Here is a 13,569-nt window from a genome sequence, read left to right as displayed (position 1 = left end):
TGATAAAAAGAATATCTTCAAAAATTGGTGCTGTTCTAACTAGATGTCTGCCTAAATTTTCTGTCTTGATACTAGTAGTCATGCAGAGTACTAATTCTAAAAATGAATTTGATCTAGCTTCCTGTATGTGTTTTCAGGTTTGAGTCTAAAGTAGGTAACTAGGAACAAATTTTGTTTACCTTGAATGAACTTAATAGATTGTGGTGCTTATGTAGGTGGAGGTGTCTTTCCCTAACTGGTTCTTGACTGTGTCCATAAAGACAGCAGAAGCCAACTGCTGGGAGAATTTAAAAAGGTGGGATCTCTTGGTCCCAGAAGGAAGATGAGGATAAAAGATAAAGGGTTTTTCAGCCAGCCTTTAGGGACAGGAGCATGAACACCATGTAAGGCCTCCTGGGTGAGGCGGGGGCAACTTGCGTCAGTAGCACCCTCAGCTGGTGGCAGTATTCTGATAGCTGATGAGTCTAGGACAATAATTTCTGTGCCCTGGACTTGTGTTATCTGGCTGGTTTTAAAGTGTTAGAATAGAACTCACTGTCTTTCCCATCCACAGACTCAGGTGGGCAGGAGAAATGGCACAGCAGGGGCAGAAATTGGCAGAGCTAGCCAGTGGTGTGGTTGGCCTGCTAAGAGGGAGCACATTTCTCAATGGAAAAGTTTCAGAGCTGCTGGTTTGGCAGAGTTAAGTGAGACCAGGCAGCTTGGCGAAGCTGGCTGTGAGGGCTGAGTGAGATGGCCATTGACTGAGGGTGATCTTAGAGCATATCGCGTGCTGTGGCACCTGGCAAGGAGCAAGAATACTTTTAAAAGTAGAGGCAACATCCTTAAACCCTTTTAGATCTGCTTAATATAGCATTTAAACTGTTCGAATTTTCTACCATTTCTATTAGTAACCTTTCAGGTTTCTAAGAAAATGATGGGCCCTCCAATGACGAATCCACCTGGACTGAGGTAACGCCATCCCTGAACAAAGCTGTACCATACCTCTTATGCTGCCATGTTCTGTGCAAACAATGGACTGCTTTGGGTCAACGGCTGTGTTCTACCTAGGCAGGATTGCCACAAAGCTGACAAACACCATTCAAAGATCAGCTTTTAATTACAAACTCTAATCCAAAATGATCTTCAAATTGCTGAGTTTGGGAGACTGACATAAACTAATCCTAAAAGACTCAAGCTGTAAATTGTAAAAAGCTTGGCAGAAATAGCTTCAATATTATAAATAGTTTTACTATGTTAGATTTAAGACTTTTTTCTTCCTTTTTTGACAAGAAGGGGGATATGTTACATATACTTGACAATTATACTGTGAATCCTGAGATTGTGTTATTACTGGAAAATCATATTTCTAGTTGTGGTATGGCTAAGTCTATAACACATTTCTTTAATCCAAGAGGTTTCTGTTTATTATAATCAGGATTAAATAATGTCAACCATAGTTCAAGCAAGTGTGCAGAAAACCAGTTGAGTGATAGTGAACATAGGAAAAAACCTGTAGAGAGCAAGAAGTCGGGAGAATGGATAGAGACACAGAGAAAGAGAAGGGAGGGAGATTCAGTTTGAATAATTTTTGAGATGGAATGGAGGAAGCTTTTTATTTCTTTTTTTTTTTTTAGGGGGGGTGTTTTTTAATTCAGTTTTCATCCTGGTCACAGCCCACCATTTCCCCTCTCTTCCCAGTCACACCTTTGCAAATCCCTTCTACAATCGACTATCCCCTTCTCCTCAGAAAAAGGGAACCCCTTTGTGTACCATCCCACTCTGAGTCCACATCTGGACTCAACAGGACTAGGTATATCCTCTCCCATTGAGGCCCAAACATATAGTGCAGGTAGCAGGGAGGGAATCCAATGGCAGGGAACAGAGACACAGAGAGCCCCACTCCATTTGTTAAGGGGACCAACATGAAGACCAAGCTTCACATCTGCTACAAATATGTAGGGGGTCTAAGTTCAGCTACAACATGCTCCCTGATTGGAGGCACAAGTTCTGTGAGCTCCCATATTTTCAGATTAGTTGACTCTGTAGGCTTCCTTGTGGTGTCCTTGGCCCCTCCAGTTTACTCAATATTATTCCCATTCTTTCACATGCCTCTCTGATGTCTGGCTGTCGGTCTCTGCATTGATTCTATCTGCTGCTGGATGAAGCCTCTCAGAAGACGGTTATATTATATTCCTTCTGAAAGCATAACAGAGTATCATTAAGAGTGTCAGGTTCACTCTCTCACATGGGATGAGTCTCTAGTTGGGGCAATCACTGATTGACTGTTCCCTCAGTCTCTGCTCCATCTTTATTTTTATACATCTTGTCGGCAAGACAAACTTTGACTTGAAGGTTTTGTGGGTGGATTGATACCCACCTTCCTCCTCTGGAAGTCCTGCTTGTCTACAGGAGGTGACCACTAAGGTCTCTATATCACCCTCTGGTAGGAGTCTCAGCCTGAATCAATTCCGTAGGCTTCCTTTATCCTTTCCCCTACCTTCTCCCATCCCAGACCTTCAGCTAGTCACCATACACTCAACATTTTCTATTGCTAGTCACAGCCCTCTCCACTCCCCCTCTCCTTCTGGTCAACATCTCAGTTCCTCTCCTCTCCCCTGCTGCTATCCAGTTCTCTCCTTTCATCCACTTCCAATGACTCAATGACTATTCATTTTCCCCTTTTAGAGATATTCAAAAACCTTCCCTTAGGACCTCCTTATTTCCCAGTTATTCTGTACTTAATAGCTGATATCCACTTATAAGTAAGTACATACCATATGTTTCTTTCTGGCTCTGAGTTACCTCATTCAGGATGATGAACTCAAATTACTTTGCTATCTATTAATGTTTTATACAGGAGATGTAGAAGTAACACAACAAAATGGTAAAAATATCAAATTATGAAAAGTGATCTATATGTGTTCAATATGTTTTATCCGAGGGAAAATTACCAGGTTATTTAGCCAATCAGAATATGAATTATAACCCTTTAACAGAAACAAATACGTAAATCCATCCTACTTTGCTAGGGGCAGTGAGGTAACAGTCATTGCTGATCTTAGAAAAGATAACACAATATATGAATTGAGTTGCTAGGACAGGAAAGCAGAGATAAGGATTCATAGTGTATACTTGGGTTTGTAATACTCTGCTTTTCCTGGAACTGTCATATAAAGTCAAGAAAAATTGATTTGGTTCATTCTTTCCTATCACCCCTTCTCTTTTCCTAATAGTTCTTCAAAGTTCATGTCACTTTGTTCTTATATTTAGAGAAATTATATGGCACATATTTTTCTACATTTGACTTATTTCACTATACATTATCTCTAACACCATGCCTGTTTCTGTTTTTGAAATTATATTAATCTTTATATCCAAGTAATACTGCATTTAATATAAATGAACTTCCTTCAGTGATTTATTGATGATCCTTTAATCTACTTTCATATCTTGAGGTTTTGGAATTGTGCTACAAAATGAATGTGGGCATGTAGATGTGAGTGCGTGTGTGTATGTGTGTGTGAAATCACTTCATTTAGATAAATATTCAGAAGATTCCTAGTAGGATCATATAGTGCTTTTATTTTAAGGATTTTTTGAAGACAATCAACACTGATAGCCATAGTGCCTGACTTATCAAATACCTACACATAGCATATAAGGATTCCTGTTATGTCACCTCCTTGCCAGTATTTGTTATCATTTATCTGTATATTAGTACTTCCTACTGGGATAAATTTGTTTATCAATATTGTTCAGATTTGTTCTTACCTGGTTGTTATAAACGTGTAGCATTATATCATATATTGTATTGATCATTTGTAATTCTCCATTTAAGAAGGGTTTGCACATGTTATTTGGTCATTTTTCCATTGATTTATTGTCTGTTTAATGCTGTTTTAAAAATCTTCACATATCCTGAATAGTATATCTATTTCAGAAGGGTAGTATGTTGTTCTTTCCCACTATATAGGCTATCTCTTCAAATTTTGTTTTATGTTTTTCCCTTGCGATACAGACAATTTAATTTTGTCAGTCTTTGGTTTTATTTTAATGGGATTCTGGTGTCCTAGTATTGGCCTAGAGCAATATTTATAAATTCTGAACATTCTGTTAGCAGTTTCATAGTAGTTATTACAGAGCATATTTTTAATTTTTTTAATACTCTCAATAGCTTTTTATACAGGTAGAGATTTAGAGTAAATCACATGATTGTCTTGTTATATGCCTATCATTTGCTTCAGTCTGTTTTTTTGTTTTTTCTATTACACATTACTGGTACCTGTCTTATGATAATCAGTTAATTGAAGATGCATGTATTTATCATGTGGTCTATTATTCTGTCTCATTGTCCTATGTATACGCTTTAATTCCCATACCACATTATTTTTGTTATTGATTTTGATTGTTGTTGCTTTTGTTCTGCAATATTTGAAATCTAGTATTTTGATCTGTTTTGTTGTAGGCTCATTTGTGCTGTTGTGACAAATATCCTGACAAAAAGGAACATAGGAGAGAAAGGATTTAGATTAGTTCACAGTTCTAACTTTACAATCTAAGATGTAGAGAAATAAATATAGCAGGAACTTGAAGGACTCTGTCACACCCATGGTTGTCAATAGAGAGACTTATTGCATAACGTTCGCTTGCTTGATTTTATGTGCTTGGATCAATTTCTTCATAAGTGCAAATCTACAATGGTACACACTGTTTAGGGAGTTGTGCTGTCCAAAATGGACTATGTCTTCTCACAGCATTTGACTTCATTAGGATAATAGCCCATAGGTATGCCAACAGGCCAATCGAGTAAAGGCATCTGTGAGAGACTCTTCCCAGGTGGATCGAACACCCATTTTTCTCAGTTTTGCTTTGGTTATTAGTAATGTATTTCCCGCCTGCCTTTTAGAGTTGCCCCGCCCACTTCTGAGAAGAGTGTCATAGGAATTTAATACTTTTAATCTAGTTTTATATTTTAAAAAAGGAAGCTATCCAAGCCAAGCCTTCTAATGTTCCCTGAAAATTTCCCTTATTCTGCCACTAGCTATCCTACAACATTGATATGCTCTTTCTTTTTTAAACCTACTGAGTCTGCTTAATAAGGCTAGTACATGGATGGGTATAAACCCATCTACTGTAGCATAAGGAGTCAACAGGGACTCCATCTCTAAAGAAAACTGACTCGCCCTCTCTCAATGTTATCAACTGCCAATACCTTCTCAGACAAGTGTTGGACCTCATTACTCCATGTTTTGTCAATTTTAATCTTAAGCAGGCATTGTGTATGTAGTCACAGATGTGTGAGTTCATATGTGTCTCATTGCTCACATGTCAGAAAATATTATTATGCTGTGGTCATCTAAGTATAGTGTGTTTTGTAATTAATTCCACAATGATCCCTGAGGTTAATTGGAGGTATGTATGACAAAGATATCCCATTTAGAACTAAGTGCTTTGAAGTCTCTTATACATTGCACTAGTTTTTGTCTCTGTATTGTTACTTTCTTCAAAAAGAAGCTTCTCTGGTAGCAGATTAGAGGTACACTGATGTCATCCTTACACTACCAAACAATCATCTATAAATACAAAGATAAGTATAGAGAAAGGAGTTTAATATCTTTTTTTAGCAAATAATGATAGGTTCTTCCTAGATCCTATAATCTTCCCAGACATGTGATAATGCACTGTTAATGTATAAGTTCTATGTCATAGAGCAGGTCTAAGTACAGTTACTACACTTGACTGAAGAAGTGGGGAAATAGAGTGAATAGAAACACAAACGTATCTATCTACAAAAAACAGATAGGGCCTTGTCACCTCTAATGTAGAGGTATCAAGTATGCAACAACTTGGAACCTCAGTCCTTTTCCTATGTAGAGTACAATTTTAGATTGGAAGATTTTGGAAAGAGGACATCAGAATTCCTGGAAATGGAGTAGCAGAGAGTCATTAGCAGCCAGGTGAGTGCTGGGAACTAAACTCTGGTCTTTTGAATGCAGATAAGGGCTCTTAAACCACTAAATTATCTCTCTGGAACATCCTTTAATTTATTCAGTGCCACATTCACTCACATGATGCTCATTCTCCAGGTGTTCGCACAATCTTTGTGGTTACCCCTACTGGTTTTTATTTTGATTTTACTGTGTTCTGAGTGTATGTACAAATTTATTTCATTTTTGAAATTTTCTAAGGATTGTCTCATAACTTCATCTAGGATCTGTTTTAAATAGTGTTTGATACACTGAGGAAAAGACTGTCTAGTTAGCAGCTGTTTGAGGGGACACATTCTATAGATTACTTAAGTATATTAAAGAATATTATAATAAGTATACAGTATAATTAAATCTATTGCTATATTAAAATGATTTAATTCTGACTTTTCTATTTTTGCCAACTAATCTCAAAAAACAATCTATTGGTTATCCTGATATAATTAAGTCAGTTATTATTACTATTTGGGCATTCATATCTCTCTTTATTACAATATTGCATCTTTTATAGAGTTCTGTGCTCTGACTTTTGCTACATATGTATTGACAAATGCATCTTCTTTATAGACTGTTTCCTTTGTTCAAGAAAATTGTACTAGTTACTTTTGTGTTACTGAGCTAAAATATATTGACCAAAAGAAATATGAGAATAAGAAGTTTGTTTTGGCTTATAGTTCCAAACAAACAGTCCATATTTGCAAGGGTGATATTGTGCATATGGTTTAAGCAGGATGTTGGCTGATCACATTTATTCATACATAGGAGCCAAAGACAAATAAGTGGAGATGGATTATAATTTCTTAAAGCCTGCTTCAGCTGAGTCTTCCTCTAGCAAGGTTCTACATCTTGAAAGTTTCATAACCTTCCAGTATAGTACTACAAAATTAGATTCCAGTGTTTAGATGCATAAGTCTCTGCGGGGGCAGTTCTCATTCAAACTACAACATCAACTATTGCTCTTGTCTTTGATGATAAATATTATTTGAAGTGATTATTATTTTCCTGACTTAATGACATCACAGTTCATTACACATTCAAGTCCACATCCAGAATGTTGTTCATCAACTACATTATTCAGTGTCAATCTTATTTCAGTTTCTAACTCTTAGAGAATCTCCACCTATCATATTTAATGTTATGGAAAAGAATGAAGGGAAGTTCAAGGGAACTTTAGGCTGATCCTTAAGGAAACTACGACTCATACTTCAGCTTCCCTCTTGCTAATTGTTTATAATTTAGGTGAGCCTGTGTCTCTTGTTACTTTGTTCAAGGTTATGAATAAAAAGCATGTGCTAGTTTATGTCATTTTCTTATTTATCTTTGAGGTTTAAGGGTTCACTTTAAAAAAAAAATTAAACTATTCCCTAATTCTCAATAGACTCATTTCTTTTCTCATAATATAGACCAAAAGCTGCACTCCTCTGGCCTTGTAGAACAGGGTAAGGAAGACAAATGTTATTGCCTCCAAGATAAGAAATGACCAACCCCCACCCCCCCAAAAAAATTTGTAGATAGAAGATGTGTTCTGTGTGGTTCACATCAAATGATTCCAGAACACAGATAAGAGATTCATCAATCTAATGAACTTCCTATTGCATTGCATATTTATTGCATATTGCTTTCTAACAGGAGTTAAATAGGAACAAAAATGAAAAGTAAGAACCTCATACCCAGGAATCTGGTGAAAGTCTTAGCCAATAGAAAAATCAAGATTTCCAGTACAAATAACAGCTACTACAGACTCCCCTCCTTTCCCACTGTTTTTTTTTTTTTTTTTTTTTTTTTTTTGATATTTTCTTCATTTTCATTTCAAATGCTATCCTGAAAGACCCCTATACTTGCCCCCTGCCCTGCTCCCAAACTCACCCACTCCCACATCCTGGCTCTGGCATTCCCCTGTTCTGAGGCATATAATCTTTGCAAGAGCAAGGGCTTCTCCTCCCATTGATGTCCAACTAGGCCATGCTCTGCTACATATACAACTAGAGACACAAACTCTGGGGGATACTGTTTAGTTCATATTGTTGTTCTACTCATAGAGTTGAAGACCCCTTTAGCTCCTTGGGTATTTTCTTTAGCTCCTTCATTGGAGTCCCTGTGTTCCATCCAAAAGATGACTGTGAGGAACCACTTCTGTATTTGCCAGTCACTGGCATAGCCTCATAAGAGACAGCTATATCAGGGTGTGTCAGCAAAATCTTTGATGGATTTTGGATCCTGGATGGATCCTGGATGGGGCAGTCTCTAGATAAACCTTCCTTCTGTTTCAGCTCTGAACTTTGTCTCTGTAACTCCTTCTATGGATATTTTGTCCCCCATTCTAAGAAGGAATGAAGTACCACACTTTGGTGTTCTTTCTTCTTGAGTTTCATGTGTTTTGCAAATTGTATCTTGGGTATTCTAAGTTTCTGGTCCTTTCCCATTGTTAATCTGCATTTATCTAGAAAATTTACTTAAAACCTGACTTTCAGGGCAAAATGCATGTATTAAATTCCACTGACATTACTAGTAACTCCTGTGTTTACCTTTTAGGTTGATAATTTCATCCAAGATACCTTCAGAACCACTTCATAATCTCACTTAGCAAATAAAAAAAAGGAGTAAAAACAAGGCATGGGGTGGGCATGGGCAAGTTTGGAACTCTTGGAATCTAACAAAAAAGGCAATAAATGGTAAATATTAAAATATTCCTAATAATATTAGAAAGCAAGTATAGCATTAAATTTTCTCACTCTAAAGGATACCAGTGATGATTAACATTCATTGCCCATTTTTCATGACACAAACTTCCATGGCTATTTGTAAGGGAATTTCTAGATTGGATTCATTGAGTTGGGAGCCATACCATTTCCTGCATTTGCGTTATAGACTGAGTAAAATGTAAAGTGAAAGTTGACCTCTAGACTTCAGTTCTATCTGTATTCTGGTATGAGTGCTGTGTGACCAGGGTCTCAACTTCTGTTACATTCACTTGCACTTACATTAAAAAGGGTGCAAAATAAACTGTTTTACTTAAGTTGCTTTTACTGTGTATTTTGTGTTAACCATGTGAAAATAATGGATTAACAACTTCTAAACATGAAGGCCTTTTGCACCAACTCTTTACAACTAAATGATTTCTAGTATTGTTTTGTTAGTCCCATTATCGGTTAATTTTATAATGAACTAGAGAGAAAAATGCAGTGCAGACTATCGTAGCTTTAACTTTTTACCAAGCCTATTTTTTATGATTGTGATTAAAGGTTGTAAGCCCCCTTCTAGCTCATCAACCACCTGTTTAGTAACCGTTCTTTGGAGCTACCACCATCTACAATGTCAAGAAACCAGCAGTTTACCGGTCAGCAGCTGCAGCTGAAACCACTCCCAAATACTTCACAGTCCAGTTTGGTAGTGCCAGGATGACATCAGTGGTGGAACAACCTAACAGGAACAGGTAAGCCTCAGCTGAATCAGCATGAGTCAGTGGGAGGGACCAGGACCAACTGGGACATGAGGAGAAGTTCACTGTTATCCTCCTTCAATGACTTGAAGACCAGGCAAGACAGGAGACAAAGAATTGTTGCAGAGCTAGAAGCTGTACAATATCACCAAAATTATTTGGTGCATTTCTCTCCATGTGGTTCTGACAAATGGAGGCCAACTGCTTAATGTAAGGCAGACCGATACATGTGTGTTGTTAACATAGAACCCTTCATCACACATCCTTTACGTGCTTCTTTTAGCAGAACATCATTTTACTTGTGACTGCTTCAGAAAAACACTCCTTCACGTGGCTTCCAGCAAAACACGGTTGAATATAATCGACTTTCTGAAGAATCCCCTTCAGATTAGTTTTAAAAATACTGAGAACTGGTGAATACATTGGAGTCCATGATACCATGTTCCTGGTAGTTTTCTTATTACCACTAATACCAACATAAATCTGTATTTTAAAATGAAAAAAAAGTCTGAGAATTTTAGATAGAATGAGAATAGAATCAAAATGGCAACAGGACCTTGCATCTCCAAAGTACAAAAGCATGAACCACTTCTATAATATAGCGTCTCAAGCATTACTTACCTTAAAGCACTTCTCTTTGTGTATAAGGACAACGACTTAGATTGTAGTTAGAGATTATGGTTTTAAAGTGGTGGTTATTGGTTACCCTCTAAGATCCATAACTTCACTAGCTCTGGTTCATTGGATAGGTTCCCAGTACCAGGCATGACCTTTCTCTTGATGGGTGTGTCATAAGTCTACTATTAGGCTACTGCCAAGACTTTTCTTGACTACCCTTGAACTGCCTGCCCCACCTACTCACATGTATCCTCTCAACCCAGTCATATCTTATACACTCTTCTATATAATCTAACCTGTAGAATATCTACATGATCTTTTTTTCCAGGCACCTACTCAAACCCACTGGATTTAGCCTTGGTCCCACATCAAATTTCCTGACCCAGTCTGCCCAGCCCTGCATGACTATGACTGAACTCTAGGCTTTCTTTTATGTTTAAGGATGTTAGTAACAAGATTACATGAAAAACATCCTCATTGAAAAATATTGTCATTTTAAGAACTTATTTATAAATATAATCACATTTCCCAGTCCAAGGATATATATATATATATATATATATAGACTTTGAGAACAGAGCTGCTCAAACTTTTAAAACACATCTTCTTGCTCCAAAATAAGTATTTTTTTTTAAAAAAAATCCTTCATATATGAAATCTGAAGCTTTGTTAATAGTAAAAATGATGGATTCATCTGCTGTTGCATTGTAGACAATTCTCATTTCTGAGTCCTTATATGTTTGTGCTGGATTTTCATCTCTAATGTATTAAAATCTCTGATTTGATATTTCTTCTTTGGACACAGTCAGAATTATCTAATTTGAACTCTCCTGAAGATAACTAGAAAGCATTGGCAAAGAAAACACCTGTTTGAAAGTATCTATTATCTAATCAAGACACATTTACACATAATAACAAAGAAATGACACCAAGAAGAGGGGTTGTTCTTCTTTTCATTACATTTTCAGAATGAAAAAAAAAAAGGAATTTTGAACTTCTAAAAGGCTACAACAGGTTTACAAAATTCTTAGGATTCCAGGAGAAAATAAACTGGAAATTAAGGACCATGACTTAATTTCAAAACAGGTCTGAAAAATATCCCCATGTACTTGGTTGAGTCTTCAAATAATTATAAATGATTATAAATTAGAGGGCACAGTGAACTAAAGCTTGGAACAGATTCATTTTGTTTATTTTATCTGCTTTTTAAGTGGTGCCCTAGACAAGCTGAACTTTGAAAGCTAAAGCATATAAACATAACCTGACATTATATCTATAATTTTCAAATGTAGAGTACTTCTCAAGTGTAATATAGCAAAGAATATATGAGACCTCTCTAAGAATATATATATATATATATATATATATATATATGAATAAAATTATACTTATGAAATTGATTTGACGGTGCTGGACAGATAGCTTACTAGGTACAAGGCTTTGCTGTTTTTCTCTAGAGGACAAGGGTTCTATTTCCAGCCATCAAATTTACTCACAATTGCTTTCAACTTCCAATTTCAGGGGATCTGATAACCTCCTACGGCCTTCCTTGGCATCAGAAATACAAGTAACAACTCTCTAAGGCAGGACCACTAAGGAACTCACAGTCTAGAGAAGTAGCAGCTGGGACAGGGCCCTATGGGCCTACATCAGCATCTAGGAGGTAGGGTTGTTCTGCAACCTCTGTGCACCTTCCCTGCCAAAGGAGAGCTTGCCTTCAGGAAGTGCTCTGCCAAGGGGTCCCAGGGGAGATTGCCATTTTCTCTCCAGTGACTTTCTGAGGCAGGACCACTCAGGAGGGCACATGTCACAGAAGGAGCAGATCAGCTGGGACAGAATCCTATGGGTCTATATCTTGGGTCTGTTCTGCAGCCCTCTGTGCACTTGTCTTGCCAGGAGTGCTGATGCAGGCTTACAGACTCACAGGAGGAATAAGCTCCAGCCAGAGACAGCAAGAACTTCTAATACCAGAGATTACCAGATGGCAAAAGGAAAATGCAAGAATCTTACCAACAGAAACCAAGACTACTTGGTTTCATCAGAACCCAGTACTCCTAATACAGCAAGTCCAGGAAAACCCAACACACCAAAAAAACAAGATTCAGGTTTAAAATCATATCTCAAGATGCTGGTAGAGAATTTTAACGCTGGTAGAGAATTTTAAGAAGGACATAAATAACTCACTGAAAGAAATACAGGAGAAGACAGCTAAACAGGTAGAAGCCCTTAAAGAGGAACACAAAAATTCTTTAAAGAATTAGAGTAGAACACAGGTAAATAGGTAGAAGCCCTGAAAGTGGAAACACAAAATCCCTTAAAGAATTACAGGAAAACACAAGCAAATAGATGATGGAATTGAACTAAACCATTCAGGATCTAAAAATGGAAGTAGAAACAATAAAGAAATCACAAAGGGAGACAACTCTAGAGACAGAAAATCTAGGAAAGAAATCAGGAGCCATAGATGCAAGCATCACTAACAGAAGACAAGGGATAGAAGAGAGAATCCCAGGTGCAGAAGATTCCATAGAAAACATAGACACCATAATAAAAGAAAATGCAAAATGCAAAATGATTTTAACCCAAAACATCCAGGAAATCCAGGACACAATGAGAAGACCAAACCTAAGGATAATAGGTATAGATCAAAAGGAAGAATTCCAACGTAAAGTGCCAGTAAAAATCTTCAAAAAAAATTATAGAGTAAAACTTCCCTAACATAAAGAAGAGATGCCCATTGACATACAAGAAGTCTATAGAACACCAAATTGATTGGATCAGAAAAGAAATTTCTCTTATCACACAATAATTAAAACACCAAATGCACAAAATAAAGAAAGAATATTAAAAGTAGTAAGGGAAAAAGGTTAAATGACATATAAAGGGAACCAATCAGAATTACTCCAGACTTCTCACCAGAGACTATGAAAGCCAGAAGATCCTGGACAGATGTTATGCAGACCCTAAGAGAGCACAAATGCCACCCCAGACTATTATACCCAGCAAAACATAGATGGAGAAACCAAAGTATTCCATGACAAAATCAAATTTACATAATATCTTTCCATGAATTCAGCCTTTCAAAGGATAATAAAGGGAAATCTCCAACACAAGAAAGGAAAATATGCCCTAGAAAAAGCAAGAAAGTTATCTTTCAACAACCCTAAAAGAAAATAGTCACATGAACAGAATCCTAACTCAAACAACAAAAACAATAGGAAACAATGATTACTTTTCCTTGTTATCTCTTACTATCAATTGAGTCAATGGACTCAATTCCCCAATAAAAAGACATAGACTAACAGACTGGGTAGGTAAACTGCATACAGGAAACCCATCTCAGAGACAAAGACAGACACTACCTCAGAGTAAAATGTTGGAAAACAATTTTCTAAGCAAATGGTCCCAAGAAAGAAGCTGGAGTAGCCATTCTAATGTTGAATAAAACCAACTTTCAATCTAAAGTTCTCAAAAAAGACAAGGAAAGACACGTCATACTTATCAACGTTAAAATCTACCAAGATGAACTCTTTTTTAAAATTT

Source organism: Mus pahari, chromosome 5 (genome assembly GCF_900095145.1).
Source record: "Mus pahari chromosome 5, PAHARI_EIJ_v1.1, whole genome shotgun sequence".
NCBI classification, from domain to species: domain Eukaryota; kingdom Metazoa; phylum Chordata; class Mammalia; order Rodentia; family Muridae; genus Mus; species Mus pahari.
This window is presented reverse-complemented; position numbering follows the sequence as displayed.